An 18,538-nucleotide genomic window follows, 5' to 3' on the forward strand; every position below is an offset into this window, starting at 1 on the left:
CTCATTTCTGAAACAGGACGCCATTATCCTGTTACGGCTCAACTACGCTTCTATTGCACCAACAATATGGCCGAGTATGAGGCTTGCATTCTGGGTCTGCGCTTGGTTGCCGACATGGATGTCCAAGACGTCTTGGTCTTGGGAGATTCGGACCTCTTGGTACACCAGATTCAGGGTGAATGGGAAACGCGAGATCTAAAACTCATACCATACCGACAATGCTTGCATGATCTGAGCAAGCAATTTTGATCGGTGAAATTCAAACACATCCCGAGAGTTCACAATGAGGTTGCGGATGCCTTGGCCACCTTAGCATCAATGCTGCACCACCCTGACAAAATGTATGTTGACCCTCTGCACATCCAGGTCCGTGATCAGCATGCCTACTGCAATGCCGTAGAAGAAGAAGCAGATGGCGAACCCTGGTTTCATGATATCAAGGAATACCTCAGAATGGGGATATATCCAGAACATGCCTCTGGAGACCAAAAAAGAGCCCTTCGGCGTTTGTCGAATGGTTTCTTCCTCAGCGGAGGAATATTGTACAAAAGAACCCCGGATTTGGGATTGTTGAGATGCATAGATGCCAGTCAAGCAACGACGGTTATGGCAGAGGTACATGCTGGAGTTTGTGGGCCACACATGAGCGGATATGTATTGGCAAGAAAGATCCTTCGAACAGGGTGTTATTGGCTCACCATGGAACACGACTGTATCACTTTCGTAAGGAAATGCCATCAGTGCCAGATACATGGAGATTTGATTCATTCTCCGCCAACGGAGTTACATACGATGTCAGCACCCTGGCCGTTTGTGGCATGGGGCATGGATGTCATTGGGCCCATCGAGCCGGCAGCATCCAACGGTCATAGGTTCATTCTAGTGACCATTGATTACTTCACCAAATGGGTTGAGGCTAAAACCTTCAAATCAGTAACCAAAAAGGCAGTGGTGGACTTTGTCCATTCCCATATCATCTGCAGATTTGGGATCCCAAAAGTGATCATCACGGATAACGGTGCGAATCTTAATAGCAGCCTGATGAGAGAGGTATGCCAACAATTCAAGATTACACACCGCAATTCCACCCCATATCGTCCCAAGGCGAATGGAGCAGTCGAAGCAGCCAATAAGAATATCAAGAAGATACTGCGAAAGATGGTGGAAGGATCCAGACAATGGCACGAGAAATTACCCTTTGCTTTGTTGGGTTACCGCACTACTGTCCGGACTTCCATAGGCACAACTCCTTATTTGTTGGTATACGGAACTGAGGCCGTAATACCAGCGGAAGTCGAAATTCCGTCCCTCTGAATTGTCGCTGAAGCCGGGATTAATGATGATGAATGGGTCAAAGCTCGATTGGAACAGTTGAGCCTGATAGATGAGAAAAGATTGGCAGCAGTGTGCCATGGTCAGCTGTACCAGAAGAGAATGGCAAGAACATATAATAAGAAGGTGCGCCCCAGGAAGTTTGAAGTAGGGCAGCAGGTATTGAAGAAGATCCTCCCACATCAGGTCGAGGCAAAAGGCAAATTCGCCCCAAATTGGCAAGGGCCTTATATCGTGACCAGAGTATTGTCCAACGGTGCTTTGTGTTTGACAGATGTCGAGGGTAGATGTGTCGACATGGCTATCAATTCAGATGCAGTCAAGAGATATTATGCGTAATTTCTTTAATTATGGCAATTTTTGGTTTATTTGTTTGTATTTGGCATTTGTTGGATAATGAGATGACGGAGGCAATTCTTTCTTCTATCCAAACACTGTTTAACCCTTGCTTCCCCCTTCGAGCCTTAAGTTATTCTTTCATACCCCTCTTTTGGAATCATTAATGGAAAAGACATGGAAAAAAAATGAAAAGAAGGAAAAGAAAAAGAAGATAAAATCATAAGAAATAAAAAACCGTGGGAACTACGTTTGACCTGATTCCCCGAAGAGGATACGTAGGCGCCTCACGGCTCGGTCATAGTGTGCCTCAAAGAGGATACGTAGGCGCCTCACGGCTCGGTCATAGTATGCATCATAGTGAATATAGGATGCATAATGTACATAGTGTGCATAATAGGCACAGTGTGCGTAACGCACATAGCGCAACATAAGTGTAAAAAATAAATTCCCCAAGCAAGAAAACTGGGGCAGAGGTTATGTTTTAAGTTCCAACAAAGGTTTGATTCCAAAAGTTGTAGCACATCACCCATCAAATTATTTTCATTTTTATAGCCTTTCTTTAACCCCACACCAAAACCAACATCAACGTCCAAAAGACCTCCCGATCAATGTTCAAGAGATGTCGAGTCAGGCAAATAAGGCCGAGAATAATACACCGATCCCCAGCAAAGAAGAGGATCGTAAGACTGGGAATGAATTGATGGTCAAAGGAATCTCCAGAAGAGAGGGTCGTATCTACAACACCCCGATTCCTCGAAAGAAATAAAATGAGAGAGTCTTATCGGTGAAAACCTTCACAGGCACCGAGAGGCGATGTAAGATGAGGGATATGAAATGAGAGAGTCTTATTGGTGAAAACCTTCACAGGCACCATAAGGCGCCGGGAGATGAGAGAAAAGAGAGAGTCTCATTAGTGAAAACCCCTCGAAGGGCACTATGAGGCGACAAGACAGATCAACAAAAGCTACCACATTCGAAACGAAATGGACACTCCTTTATCATCCCCAGCAAATCAGACCATCGGGCAAATCGATTGATACAAATAGACTGGGTCGGGAATCTGTGGTGCACGTCATGATCACGGGGACCAGTCATGTCCTCCAGATAAGTTCTTTTGAGTTTCTTCTCCCACCAAATATTGGTTCAGAAAGACTTGCTCCTTTTTCTATCTTTTATTTCTTTTCGTAAAATTTGTCTTGAAAGGATTTTTTTCGAAGCTTACTACCAGAAACCGGAGGGGAATTCATCCAATACAGGATAATACAAATAGTCTTAAAAGCCGATCCCAAGCAATGCAGTGATCGTGCCCGGTAATTTTGGAGGAAGTAAGCTCCTAAAGGGAGTGGTTTCGGGAGTTAAAAGCAGACTCCCCCAACATGTGCTTAAAGAGAAAGCAGAAAAGGGGATTAATTGAAAGCCAATCCCCAGCAGGCTAGAGACCCCCAGCAGGCAACTCTGCCCACTAATCAATTATGGGGACATAGAGCAAGAAAAAGAGAAGAAAGGAAAAATCATCCGCCAGAAAGGCACCCTCTACCACCACGATGAAAACTAATTAAATCCTTTTTGTCTGCTGCAGGAAAACAAAGAATTGATGATGGCAGCAAGATGCAACGCCAGGGAAGTCACCAAAAACCGGGGCAGAAAATTTTCTGCCGATTGTCAAAAATTTTCTCGGAAGAACGGGGAAACAATTTCGAATACTTTTAAGCTCTAGGTCGCCCACCAGTATAATGCGGGAATACTTTTAAGTTCTAGGTCACCCACCAGTATAATGCGGGAATACATTTAAGTTCTAGGTCGCCCACCAGTATAATGCAGGAATACATTTAAGTTCTAGGTCGCCCACCAGTATAATGCGGGAATACTTTTAAGTTCTAGGTCGCCCACCAGTATAATGCGGGAATACTTTTAAGTTCTAGGTCGCCCACCAGTATAATGCGGGAATACTTTTAAGTTCTAGGTCGCCCACCAGTATAATGCGGGAATACTTTTAAGTTCTAGGTCACCCACCAGTATAATGCGGGAATACTTTTAAGTTCTAGGTCGCCCACCAGTATAATGCGGGAATACTTTTAAGTTCTAGGTCGCCCACCAGTATAATACGGGAATACATTTAAGTTCTAGGTCGCCCACCAGTATAATGCGGGAATACATTTAAGTTCTAGGTCGCCCACCAGTATAATGCGGGAATACATTTAAGTTCTAGGTCGCCCACCAGTATAATGCGGGAATACATTTAAGTTCTAGGTCGCCCACCAGTATAATGCGGGAATACATTTAAGTTCTAGGTCGCCCACCAGTATAATGCGGGAATACATTTATGTTCTAGGTCGCCCACCAGTATAATGCGGGAATACATTTAAGTTCTAGGTCGCCCACCAGTATAATGCGGGAATACATTTAAGTTCTAGGTCGCCCACCAGTATAATGCGGGAATACTTTTAAGTTCTAGGTCGCCCACCAATATAATGCGGGAATACTTTTAAGTTCTAGGTCGCCCACCAGTATAATGCGGGAATACTTTTAAGTTCTAGGTCGCTCACCAGTATAATGCGGGAATACATTTAAGTTCTAGGTCGCCCACTAGTATAATGCGGGAATACATTTAAGTTCTAGGTCGCCCACCAGTATAATGCGGGAATACTTTTAAGTTCTAGGTCGCCCACCAGTATAATGCGGAAATACATTTAAGTTCTAGGTCGCCCACCAGTATAATGCGGGAATACATTTAAGTTCTAGGTCGCCCACCAGTATAATGCGGGAATACATTTAAGTTCTAGGTCGCCCACCAGTATAATGCGGGAATACTTTTAAGTTCTAGGTCGCCCACCAGTATAATGCGGGAATACATTTAAGTTCTAGGTCGCCCACCAGTATAATGCGGGAATACTTTTAAGTTCTAGGTCGCCCACCAGTATAATACGGGAATACATTTAAGTTCTAGGTCGCCCACCAGTATAATGCGGGAATACATTTAAGTTCTAGGTCGCCCACCAGTATAATGCGGGAATACTTTTTAGCTCTAGATTTTGGAATCAGTAACCCCACCTGAAGACGGAAGGTTACAACGGAGATCCCCAAGCAGGAAACAATAAAATCCCCAGCGCCAAGAAGCAGAAGGCTGCAAAAGCAAGCGCGCATTCAAAAGGAAGAAGGAACGCGTCTCAGAAGAAGCAGTTTGGAAACGTTGTAGCATGCCCAATATAACAATTTTGATGAAAAAGCCATACCACTGAAGAAACCATTGAAAGATTTAAAGAAGAAAGCCATGTTCCCAGCAAATCAAGCAAAGTGATGAAAACTGGCATTCAGAAAAGGTGAAGGACCAACATCATCTCCCAAGTTCACAAAATAAGGGCATCAGAGGAAAGCGTTAGCCGACAAGAAAGCAAGGCAACAAGAACAAGTTTAAGATGGATGAGATCTCATGATCCATAGTCTATCTTAGCTTCTTGTTTTTCCTTTTAGAACAATGTAACAAGGAGATCGGTGAGCGGTAGCATCCTACAGCAGCATGCAACAGCGCACAACAGCAACAAGCACTACAGTCACACGGTAGTCCCAGCTACCAAAATTTCCCGAACTACATTGACCTGATTCCTGTTCAGCCCAGGATATGTAGGAAACCTCTAAAGCAAAGGTTCGGTCAAATCTTTTTCAAAAAATGCTTCACACGGAGTATTCGGACAGGCAAAAATCACTTGCTTTATCTTTGCGCGAAAACCCTTCGTGTCTTCGGGCAAAGAGGGGCAGCTGTAAGCACGTGATTTTTGCTTCACGAGCAATCACTCAAAAAGGAAAACAAAAAATAGTGATAAATGGCCTCACTGTACAATTTGTTGTTTTTCCGTGACAGGTGTTGTTAGTCATGTGTGGATCTGCCCATTTTGCATTTAATCTTACCGATCAAAATACAAAAGCATGTCTGTCAGGGTAGTCAAAATCGTAATTCGGTCGTTAAAAAGAACGAAAATTCAAAAAAAATATATATAGGCGTCGTTCGTTCTAGGTTGTGATTTAACTTACTTAAATATTTTAATTTGGTGTGATAATTGTGTTGAAGTGTCACATGGTTGTTTGTTTTAATTTCATTTTTTGTTTCATTATTTATTTTTGTTATTTCATTTTTGTTTCAAAATAAGAAAACAAAGAAAAGATTGATTTGGGCCCAGAAAATGAAATAAAAATAGGCCCAAAACCAACCAAGGACCCGGTCCAGACCAGGCCTGCCCAGGCACTTCCCGAAACGACGCCGTTTTAGGCAAGTCGATCTGAGCCGTCTAAGCCTCTTGATCCAACGGTCCACATACGCACCCGTGACCCGACCTGTTTAGACGGTCCAACCCAATCCATCACTTAAAACCAAACTACACCGTTTTAATACCAAACGGCTTCGTCTCACCCCTCACCATCAGATCCAAGCCGTTGAGATCATCTGATCCAACGGCTCAAATCTAAACCCCTAGACCATATATAAGCCTTCCCTTCACACCCCACGCCCCCTATCCGAACCCCCCTTCACTCGTCTCCTTCCCCTAGCTTGAACCCCCAAACCCTAGCAAGCCGCCCTGATATCCCTTTCACCAGAACCCGGCGGCATGAATGCCGATGACCACCCCCTTCACACCCCTGAAGCATCCAACCACCCTGAACACGAATCCACTAACCATGTACCTCGAATCGCCTCCTATCGTCTCGAATCTGGATTTGAAGATTCGAGACAAAACTCGATCTATACCAAACCTCACCATCTTTGTATCAGACACTCCCATGACTTCCCTCGTGACCAAACCAAGCTTGGTTTGGTCCGAATCTACCCACAACTTCTAAAAAACCAGATCTGAAAATCCAGACCCTAGAACACACGGACCTGAGGAATCCGGCCAGTCTTGACAGGGGTCTGAAGTCTAATAGACCTTAACCAAGGTGTTCTCATGTGAGAACACCCTGGTTAAAGTTTGTTCGGTCTCAAATGGTCAAAGTTGAGTCAGTTTTGGGTCAGTTTGGTTTAAACATTTTTCGGTAAGTTTTTCTTTCCCTTTTGTTTTATTCAACTGCTAATTAAGTCGTTAGCATGCTTTGTTGTGATTGTTTGTTATTTTCTGATAGTTTTCTTAATTTCTTCCATCTCTGGCAAAGACCTTTTATTTGGTCGTTTGTTTTCTGTGTATGATTTGAATGTATCCTATGATAAGCATGTCCGATTAGGATAGTCGTCGCATAAATAACTTATATAGGTTCCCAGTGATTGACCAAAGTTGTCCGAAGCCCTTTAGGTCCCTGTATGTGTTTGTTTATTTGAACGACTGATTATTACCTGTTATAATTAGTATAGTCGACTCGATAAACGTCGTTGATTAGTTTTCTATAACTAATGGATCGAATGAGCTAATAATTTCACATGACTAATTGAACCTTGTCACTGACTGAATGCCCAGCATTGTCTGAAATGAGTTTGTTTGCATTGCAAAAATGACTGAAAAGGTTCAGTCCAGGGCAGTCCTGAATTTGAACTTTCATGAGTTCAGAATGCCCTGATGCTGCAAGGGGCAGGGCAGTAATAAGCAGGGTTTAACAGGGGTAGTCTGGGGTTTGAAAAGAACAGAAAAGGCTTAGTTTAAATAAGCTGACAAGTAGGGTACTAAATTAGGATTAAACTAATGCCAATGGGGAACAAGACACAAGAGTATGGGTTTAAAATGAATACTAAAATAAGCCCATAATCCTTGATTAAAGAATAAACCAGGCGTGGGGAACAAATGGCTGGCACCAAAAGATGCTTAGGCATGGGCTTAAAGGGAATGGGCAGTCTGCAAGTGGGGGATCCAGGCAGCTTAGCTGCACTGGGTCGTTTGGCTTATAAATAGGCCATTTCATAACTTAAAAAAGGGCTGGAATTTTTAGTCTTGAGAGAGGTCTTGTGAGTTTAAAAAAAACTGAAAACATAAGGAAATTTCCAGTAAACACTGTAACCAAACACTGTCTGAAAGCTACATAAGAGTTCATATTGGTCAAGCTGTCTTGGCCAAGTTCTGTTGTTTGCACTGATTGAGCTGCTTGTGATTGTTGAACTGCTGGTGTTGCTGCATTGAACACTCTGTTACTTCTGTTGTTTCATTACTCTCTTCTGGGATTACTTGTTTGGTGCTCGACCATCTGCTGGTTTTCTTTGTTCTGGAAATTATTGCTGGTTGTCTGTGGACTGTGGAAAACACTTGTGATTGTTGGTTTGTTGCTGTGTTGTTGCTGTGTATCTACTGTTGCTGTGTTTACTGCATACTGCCCAGCTGATCAGTCCTTTCTTCTTTGTCCTCTATACCAGGTACACAACCAATGCACTATCAAATGTAATTGGAACATTGAGCATGAATGCAAAAAGAAAAGACCTGAAGTTGATTTTCATACATAGATTGTTATATTAGATATCATGTACTGTATGATAATTTTCATTCCTGTGTTGACAATAGAAGCAGCCTGTATGCCCAGTGTATATCAATATAGATTAGCTAAATGGTAGTTTACATATGTATGCTGATAGGTGAAAATATTCTCAATGAAATAGGTTGCATCTCAGACTTAGTTTACTTTGTAATATGTGCTGTAATGTATGCCAAGCATGAAAACTGTACATCATTGGCTAAGTTCTTCCTTTTCTGATTAATGGTCTCATATAACTAGTAAACCACCTGTTAAGACAAAGAACACAAAACTTGCAATCTCAACCTCATGAAGGTCGAGCCCAGGTCAAAACAGACCAAGCAGGCCCGCATCGAACAAGCAGTGGCCCAGGTCTGGCCCATCACGCATGGGCTGGATTTGGGCCCGTGATTATTTGTTCGGCTGACTGTGCACGCAGCCTCGTTTCTGATTTTTAAGCATTTCTGAATGCTGTTATAGATAACTTGCAAGCACGTAATTAATTAGGACTATCTACTGTTTTCAATTAGTAGAGACAAACGCGACAAGAAACGTAGTTGCTATAGGATATCCTTTTAAAATAAGAACGAGATGAGCCTCGACAAAAATAAATAAAAACGCACGAGCTGCGGGGCCCTCGTTAAATGTATATTATCGAAGCATTCAGTTTCCAGGATGGGTCGTTTAGCAAATCTCACGGCCCTCCCGAAATAATAACGCGATAGCCTCTTTAAGCGCGTATTTAATAATTTTACCTTCTTAAATTCGGGTGCGCATTTATGTGATCAAATCCAAATCTCGACGGATTCGAAATGTGTTTCTAATCACGGGTACATCGGTTGTGACGTAGTTCGAGATGCATGGCCATGACGTCGCAAATCCCTTTTTAAAAATAGAACGAGACGAGCCTCGACAAACAAAAATGTACAAAGTGCGGGGCCCTCTAAATGTATATATATAAAATACTTAGAATTCGGGACATGCCGTTTAAGCGAATTTCATGGCTTTCCCCAAAATAACAACACGCTAGTTGCTTTAAGCGCGCCTTTAATAATTTATTTTCCTTAACTCGGGTGCACATTTATGTGACCCAAATCCAAATCTCAACCGAGTCGAGATATGTCAATAATCACGTGTACATTGATGTAACGTGATTCGAGGTATGTTTTCGCGACGTTGCAATTCCTTGTAAAAATAATAATAATGATAAAAGCGGTTAAAAGATAAAATTGGCACATAAGTTCATATTTGTATAAAATCAGATAATCAAGCCGAATATAACAGTTGAGCGACCGTGCTAGAACCACGGAACTCGGGAATGCCTAACACCTTCTCCCGGGTTAACAGAATTCCTTACCCGGATTTCTGGTACGCAGACTGTAATATGGAGTCATTCATTTCCTCGATTCGGGATCAAAATTGGTGACTTGGGACACCCTAAACCTCCCAAGTGGCGACTCTGAAATAAATAAACAAATCCCGTTTCGATTGTCCTTTAATTGGAAAAACTCCCCTGCGCCCTCTCGGGTGCGGAAAAAGGAGGTGTGACATTTGTTACCCTAAGGCTCGCCAAGTGTTGGACAAAGCTCATATGAGCATGATATCTACTGGATTCAGAAAGCAATGAACTGTTTGAATGTATACTCATTAAACTTGCTAAGTGAGGGACTCAGATTATTGAAGAGAAGCGGACTTTAAACGAATTGATCGCAAGGTCTGCAAACAATAGTAGCCATTACTACTGGTTTTTTATCTAACACTGAGTGAGGCAAATCAGATTTTTATTAGAAACTCCTATAGGCATGCTTTCTAGGCGTTACTGATTTAAGACTTTGTAGACGCGGTGTCCAAATGCGGACCTTGTTTTAAACCTTATGTAGAATTGAACATTTCTGTAGGCATGATTTCTATATGAAATTAAATATGCAGAACCCTATAGACATGATTTCTAAGTGAAGTTTGAACATGCATAATTCAGAACATCATATAGGCATAACTTCTATATGAAGTTAAATATGCAAAATCCTATAGACATGATTTCTAAGTGAAGTTTGAACATGCAGAATTCAGAACATCCTATAGGCATAATTTCTATGTGAAATCCGAATATGCAAAATTAAAGTAGTCCCATAGGCATGATTTCTATGTGAAATCCGAATATGCAAAATTAGAGTAGTCCTATAGGCATAATTTCTACCCTTTGCATGCATAGTTACCCAGCCCTGTTTCACTAGCTAGCCCCAAATGTTTATTGCAAATTATTATAAACCAGAATAAATAAAATTACATCAGAAAAAGTAAAAAGTACAACTAGAGGAAGCTTGATTCTGACTTTCTCTTTGAGTTACAAGATAAACCCAACTCAAAGACCATTGAACCAAAGCCTTTTTCTAATTTGAGTGTGTCAGAGCTCCCTTAGATCCTCAAAGGGACTCCAGGCAGTGCTCACACCCAAATTGTATTATCAGAATAGGGGCAAGTGTGGTGTGGAAGTGCCAGCCCTCAAGTGTCCAAGTTCAGAGGGAGCTCAAGGGGTTCCAAGGCAAGGCTCACAAGAGGGGGGCAGAACTTAAAGTCTAAGAGAGAGTGCAAGTGAGGAACAAAGTTCTAAAGGGGTGAAAGAGAGGGAAACAACTACAAATAAGTACACAAAAGGGGTTCAGGGGAGTAGGGAAGTTACAAAGACCCTATGTGCTTAGGCAGGGTAAGCTTTGGGCATGCACATCAATAAACAATGTTGGCATGCCTATAAGCCTATCAGAACATACAATATCAGAGAAGCATAAAGGTAGAAGGTCAAGCTTGAGTCATGGGCAGTAATATTCAGTACTGTCATACCTCAAGCAAACCATAGCATTAAACACATTGGAGTGGGGGTTTGGGGATCCATAATAGATTCAGAATAGGCAGAAGGAAATTATAGCATGCTAAAATAAGTACTAAACTAAACACAAGCAGTAGACATACAAGAGGGTAAAAGTATGAAGTAAACACATTGTTGTGATGCTGGAAATTTAATCAGAACATACCAGTTTAAAGAAGCAAAATACAGCAGTAGCAGTACTTGAAAGAAAACAAGCCACAGTACAAGTAACAAGAGAGAGAGAGAGAGAGTGCTTTTTGAATATGAGTGTGAGTTCAGAAAACTAAGAATGTTTGTGTGTTTGTGTCAATGAAAGAGCCGGGTATTTATAGTGTGAAAGCAGGCACAAAATAAGGCAAGAGAAAATAATTATGAAACTGGATATCAGTTAAAATCAATCAGTATAAGAAAAATGGAGTTAAAATCAAATGGTAACATGCAAAATAAGGAAAGAAATCACATAGGGCTGAATATGGCAAATAAGGAAGTATTTCCAGCATAGGTACACAGTAGGCAATAGGGGATAGGTTCATCAGATTCTAATCAAGGAAAGGTCTGTAAGAATCTCATACCAATGTAATCAAGGTAAGGGGATTAATCAAATTGAGTAGAAAAGGTAGGGGTCGAAAGTTCAAAGTAAGTATTCAAATAGGTCCAAGAAACAGGGAAATCAGTACAATAAGGAAAGAATTAATTACAAGAGTGCAATCAGAATTACATAAAGAGGTTTGAAATCAGTCCACAATTGAGGGTTATTTAGCATATAAAAGAGTGCATAAGCATAGGTCCATTTCACCAACATTAGTAATAGAGAAAGGGGAGAGTATCAGAAGCATGCAAAAAGGGTCAAGTAGAAAGCCTTTCTAAAAAATATAGTCCAGTTTCAACGATTGCAAGAACCAAATCACATAGAGAAACAGAAGTTGAAACAAAAAGAACTTCGAGTCCAGTAGAGCACATTCAAACAGATAAAACAGTTTTCAGAAGTTCAAATAGGTCCAAAGGGATTAGGGTTTTGAAACAAATCAGATTCGGAAAAGATGAACAAGTAAATCACATAGTAAATAGTCTCAGAACTCGAATGAACCCCCGAATCTTAGGGTTTTTGCCATCAATTAAGTGTAGAGATGAAAGACAAGTAATCAAGGCAAAAATACTAATGAAATAAGTTCAAAAATTTCAAAAGGAACTAAGACCTTTGACATGCACTTTCCAGTAGAAGAACAACATAAGAAACATAGTAGAAGAGCAGCACAAAAAAACACAATAGAAGAAACACATAAGAAACACAGTAGAAGAACAACATAAGAAACACAGTAGAAGATCAACACAAAGAAATACAGTAGAAGAACAACATGTTAAAGAAAACCAGAAAAGCTTTGAAATAACTTAACAAAAACCCTAAGTCAGAAAAGATAAAGGTTTTGAAGGTAAAGTTTTGAAAGAGACTTTGAGAAAACATTTAAAAGCTTAAAGAGAACACAGATCTACAACGGATCTAAAAGAATCAGAAGAACCTCGAAAGTTAGGGTTTCAGAAGAAACCCAAAGGGTGAGAAAGGCTTGAAAATCATTGATCTAAGCAGGAGAGGTCGGGATCAGGCTTGAATAGCCATAGCCGGCCGGAGCAAGGCCGGAGATGGAAATCAAACTCGAATCAAACAAAGTCTGGGCCAAGCTTCTTCGTGGTCCGGCTTTGAAACTTCAGTAACCAGGCATGTAGGAGTTATAGAAGGCTAGTGTAGGACTTTAATGGCCTCGGAAGCCATGGATTCCGGTGGTTTTAAGGCGGAAGTAGAGGGAGGCGGCTAGGGTTAGAGAAGCTTTGAGAGAGAATTGAGTGAAGGGGGGATTCAAAGGCGGATAAAGATACAAATGGCTAGGGTTTGGGGGTAGGTCGGGTTAAAAAGGAAGGGGCAAATGGTGGCCATTGATCATTTTGATCAACGGCCTAGATTGAATGGGGATCCGGGCAGGTTATTTAAACGGTTGTGGGTCGGGTAGATTTAGGATTTGGACTGGGTAATTGGGTTATTAGGTTGCGTTTAATTGGGGTGCCAAATCTGACTAAAATTGAAATGCAAATGCGCTAACATTTAAATAGCCATTTCCCTTTATTTTCTTTATAAAAAAAGGTAAAATAATTTCTGGACATAAATTAAAAGTACTAAAATGATTAATAATACATAATTATCAAATGAAAAATACTGGAGTCAATTTTATAAACATAAAATAGAATTTATATTTTAAAAGAGGCCAATATTGCAATTATATGCAATTTGGCTTTAAAATGCCAAATAAATTTGTAATAATACTCAAAAATTATGTTAGCTATATTTTAGCACAAATATAAAAAATTCAATAAATGAATTACCAAAAAGATAATTTTGGGAATAATTATTGGGTTTTCTTGATAAAATAGGGCAATATATGCATATATATATATATACATATACATGCTATTTTGAAAGTATTTTACATATTAAAACATATACAGGGAAAAATTGGGTATCAACAGCTGCCCCTCTTTACCCGAAAAGGATGAAAGAAGTGTCGGGTAAAGATATGATGACCAATTTTGACTGAACGAAATGGTTTGAAGAGGTTTGGCCGTGCTCTGGCTCCTGAGCTGCCTACGTATCCCTGGTCTTATAGGAATCGGGCCATATGTAGTTCAGGATCTGCCGGCGGAGTATACCGATGAAGACTTTTCAAAGACGGATGCGATATTGAGGACGGGGTGAATGGTTAAAGTCTAACAAGGCTGCGGGAACTGGAGCGGGATCGCTCCTGATGAGATGGTCGTTGCTCGCCGGTTTACCTGCAAATAAGCAACACAAGCATATATTGTGCGTAAATTTAAACATGATGCAAATTCCCGTCGGACCATGAATGTTTGTCCTCGGACGGTCAGGATGACGTCCTTAGACCATGATGTCCTGGGCCATGAGGTGTATAAAGGATTCGCAGGCCATGAAATGATGCTCTCAGACTATGATGATGATGCCTCCGAACCATGATGCCTTTGAATAATGATATGCAAAAAGATTAAAAGGGGTCCTCAGGCCATGATATGGTGTTCTCGGGCTATAAAAATGGTGCCTCCGAACAATGATGCCTTCAGATGATTTGGCGAACTTTCAGCCCATGCGATGCAGTAGGTGGCGATCTTTTCATCCGATGAGATGCAATGGGTGGCGATCTTTCAGCCATGCAAATGTAGAAGAGGCGATCTTTCAGCCAATGCAAATGTAAATAAGGCGACGATCTTTCAGCCAATGCAAATGTAAATAAGGCGGCGATCTTTCAGCCATGCAAATGTAAATAAGGTGGCAATCTTTCAGCCATGCAAATGTGGATAAGGTGGCGATCTTTCAGCCATGCAAATACAGATAAGGTGACAATCTTTCAGCCATGCAAATGTAAATAAGGTGGTGATCTTTCAGCCAATGCAAATGTAAATAAGGTAGTGATCTTTCAACCCATGCGAATGTAAATAAGGTGGCGATCTTTCAGCCATACAAATGTAAAGGTGGTGATCTTTCAGCCATGCAAATAAGTTGGCTATCTTTCAGCCGATGCAAAAATAAAGTGGCGATCTTTCAGCTATGCAAATGTAAATAAGGTGGTGATCTTTCAGCCGATGCAAAAATAAAGTGGCGATCTTTCAGCCAATGCAAATGTAAACAAAGTGACGATCTTTCAGCCATGTATATGGAGGTAGAACTTAACCTCGGAAGGCAGAATGGTAGCATTATGCAATGCAAGAATGCAGACGGAGGTAGAGCTTAACCTCGGAAGGCAGAATGGTAGCCTTATGTAATGCAAGAATGCAGACGGAGGTAGAGCTTAACCTCGGAAGGCAGAATGGTAGCCTTATGCAAGAAGTAAAATGGCAAAATGATAATAGAATTTTTCTTAACTGATAGTGGATTGCGATATTGCGACTGCTGGGGATACTGTGTCTGCTGGGGACATTGCGTACGGACGACAACTATGAGTAGGTGCAACGATTCTGAGAGTTGTACTTTTGAGCATTGTGAGTCTCGTGAGTGTATGGTATATTTGATGATTTTGCAACTCAAGTGCCTGCATCCAAAGAAAAATCGTGAGTTTTGTAAAAAAAAAAAAGGTAGGTTAGTTCGTACTCCCGCTGGCTCTGCTTGACCTGCTTGTCTTTGATTTGGTGATACTACATGTATTATTGGGGTAGCATTGCCAAACAAGGCAATGCATGATTTAGTAAAGGTATATATAAATACATAATTAAGAATAGTTTTTTTTTGATGAACTAACGATTGCGACGCGGTTCAAGACATTGCAACCCTTCTTGTTACGGAATTTTGAGGGTCCTCCTCAAAATTCTACCCCAGTTTAATGGATTGATGCTTTCAACTGCTGCTAGCGATGATTGGCTGAAATTAATTTTGGAATTTTGAGGGTCCTCCTCAAAATTCTGCCCCAGTTTTCAATTGCGGGGGAAAATAAAAGTTTTATTGAATTGTGACCGAACCCACAGGGCTGCCTAGGTATCCCCTCTTAAACGGGAATCAGGTCAGGCATAGTTCAATTTACATCATATGAGAAAAGCATAAAGATTACACATAGTAACGCTTGACTGCATCTGAATTGATCGGCTCCGGCCAGACTTCTCCATCCATTTCTGCGAGTATGAGGACTCCTCCTATCAGAACCCGGTGAACCATGTATGGAACCTGCTAGTTGGGATAGAATTTCCCCTTGGCTTCATCTTGATGCGAAAAAATTCTCTTTAACACTAGCTGCCCCGGTATGAACTGTCTCGGCTTGACTCTTTTTTTAAAGGCTCTGGACATTCTGTTCTGATAAAGTTGACCATGTCAAACTGCATTCATTCTCTTTCCATCAATAAGAGCTAGCTTCTCGTAACGACTCTTCACCCACTCTGCATCGTCAAGCTCAGCTTTCTGTATGATCCTTAGGGAGGGAATTTCCACTTCGGCGGGAATGACTGCCTTTGTACCATAAACCAACATATATGGGGTTGCCCCGATTGATGTGCGGATTGTGGTGCGATATCCCAATAAAGCAAACGATAACTTCTCATGCCACTATTTATGCTTCTCTATCATTTTCCTCAATATCTTCTTGATATTCTTATTGGCGGCTTCTACTGCTCCGTTCGTCTGAGGTTTGTATGTTGTAGAATTCTTGTGTCTGATCTTGAAGGTTTCACACATGTCTTTCATCAAGTCACTATTGAGGTTGGAGCCATTATCGGTAATGATTGACTCTGAAATCCTGAATCGGCAAACGATGCGGTCGCGGACAAAGTCTTCCATGACTTTCTTAGTCACTACTCTGTAAGATGTTGCTTCGACCCATTTGGTGAAATAGTCAATTGCTACTAGGATAAACATGTGCCCATTGGAGGCGGCAGGCTCGATTGGTCCAATAACATCCATTCCTCAAGCGGCGAACGGCCATAGTGATCTTGTTGCATTAAGCTCGCTTGGAGGTACTTTTATCATATCTGCATGTATCTGACAACGGTGGAATTTTCGGACATACTGGATGCAGTTCGTCTCTATAGTCATCCAAAAGTAACCAGCACGGAGTATCTTCTTTGCTAAGACAAAACTATTCATATGTGGACCGCAGGTCCCAGCATGAATTTCCTCGAGTAGCTTGGATGCTTCTTTTGTGTCGACACACCTTAGCAATCCCAAGTCAGAAGTCCTCCGCTGTGAAAGAAATTGTTGGATAACCTCCGAAGTGTGCGCTTCTGAGTAGGATTTGTGAGCTCCGGGTATTCTCCTTTCGTCAAGTATTCCTTGATTCATAAAACCAAGGCTTTCCGTCTTCTTCTTCCTCAACATGAGCACAATAAGCTGGCTAATCATGGATCTTTACCGGAATGGGGTCAATGAAGTTCTTGTCTGGATGTTGTATCATGGATGATAGGGTAGACAATGCATCGGCGAACTCATTCTAGATTCCGGGAACATGTTGGAATTCTGTCTTTGTGAACCTCTTTCTCAATTCCTTTACATGATGCAGATACGGGAGTATCTTAGAGTTTTTCGTTGCCCATTCTTCTCGGACCTGATGTATAAGTAGGTTCAAATCTCCGATCACTAGCAACTTTTGAATGTTCATGTCAATGGCCATCTTGAACCCTAAGATGCAGGATTCATACTCAGCCATGTTGTTGGTGCACGGGAACCTGAGTTTGGCAAACACCGGATAATGCTGACCAATTTCTGATACTAGGACTACTCCTATGCCAACTCCTTTAAAATTTGCTGCTCCATCGAAAAACATTCTCCAACTATCATAGGATTCTGCAATGTCCTCTCCTATGAATGATACCTCTTCGTTAGAAAAATATGTTTTCAGGGGTTCGTACTCTCCATCCACGGGATTTTCAGCAAGGTGATCTGCCAATGCCTGTCCCTTGATCGCTTTCTGAGTTACGTAAACAATGTCGAACTCACTTAATAGGATTTGCCACTTGGCTAGCTTGCCAGTGGGCATGGGCTTCTGAAAGATGTACTTTAAAGGATCCATCCTTGATATGAGATATGTAGTATAGGCACAAAAGTAATGCCTCAACTTCTGAGCTACCCAAGTCAAAGCACAACAGGTGCGCTCTAACAGAGAATACCGGGCCTCGTACGGGGTGAACTTCTTACTGAGGTAATAAATGGCCTGCTCCTTCCTCCCCGTTTCATCATGCTGCCCCAGAACACAACCGAATGCTCCATCCAATACTGCAAGGTAGAGTAATAAGGGTCTACCTGGCTCAGGTGGAACTAAGACTGGTGGTGTTGATAGGTATTCCTTGATTCTGTCAAAAGCTCTTTGTCAATCATCAGTCTATTTGGTAGTGACGTCCTTCTTCAACATCTTAAAGATCTGCTCACAAATAACTATAGACTGTGCTATGAACCGGCTGATAAAGTTAAGTCTCCCCAAGAAACTCATCACGTCCTTCTTGTTCTTTGGCGGTGGCAATTCTTGAATAGCTTTGACCTTTGATGGATTCAGTTCTATTCCTCGGCGACTCACAATAAACCTGAGTAGTTTTCCGGCAGGAACCCCAAACGCACACTTCGCGGGATTCAGTTTCAGGTTGTACCTCCGTAATCTGTTGAAGAACTTCCTCAAATCTTCCATGTGGTCAGTGGCTTTCTTGGACTTGATAATAACATCATCTACATACACCTCTATCTCCTTGTGTATTATATCATGGAAGATGGTAATCACGGCCCTCATGTAGGTGGCCCCTGCATTATTCAGGCTGAATGACATCATCTTGTAATAGTACATTCCCCACGGCGTAATGAAAGTCATTTTCTCAGCATCTTCTTTATCCATCCATATCTAATGATACCTATCAAAACAATCCATAAATGACTGCAATTCATGCTTAGCACAATTGTCGATCAGGATGTGTATGTTTGGCAAAGGGAAGTCGTCTTTCGGACTGGCCCAGTTGAGATCCCGGTAGTCGACACAGACTCTGACCTTTCCGTCCTTCTTTGGTACCGGCACAATGTTGGTTAACCATGTTGGGTATCATACTACCCTGAGAACCTTGGCT

The sequence above is a fragment of the Nicotiana sylvestris genome, chromosome 5 (genome assembly GCF_000393655.2).
Source record: "Nicotiana sylvestris chromosome 5, ASM39365v2, whole genome shotgun sequence".
In the NCBI taxonomy this organism is placed as follows: domain Eukaryota; kingdom Viridiplantae; phylum Streptophyta; class Magnoliopsida; order Solanales; family Solanaceae; genus Nicotiana; species Nicotiana sylvestris.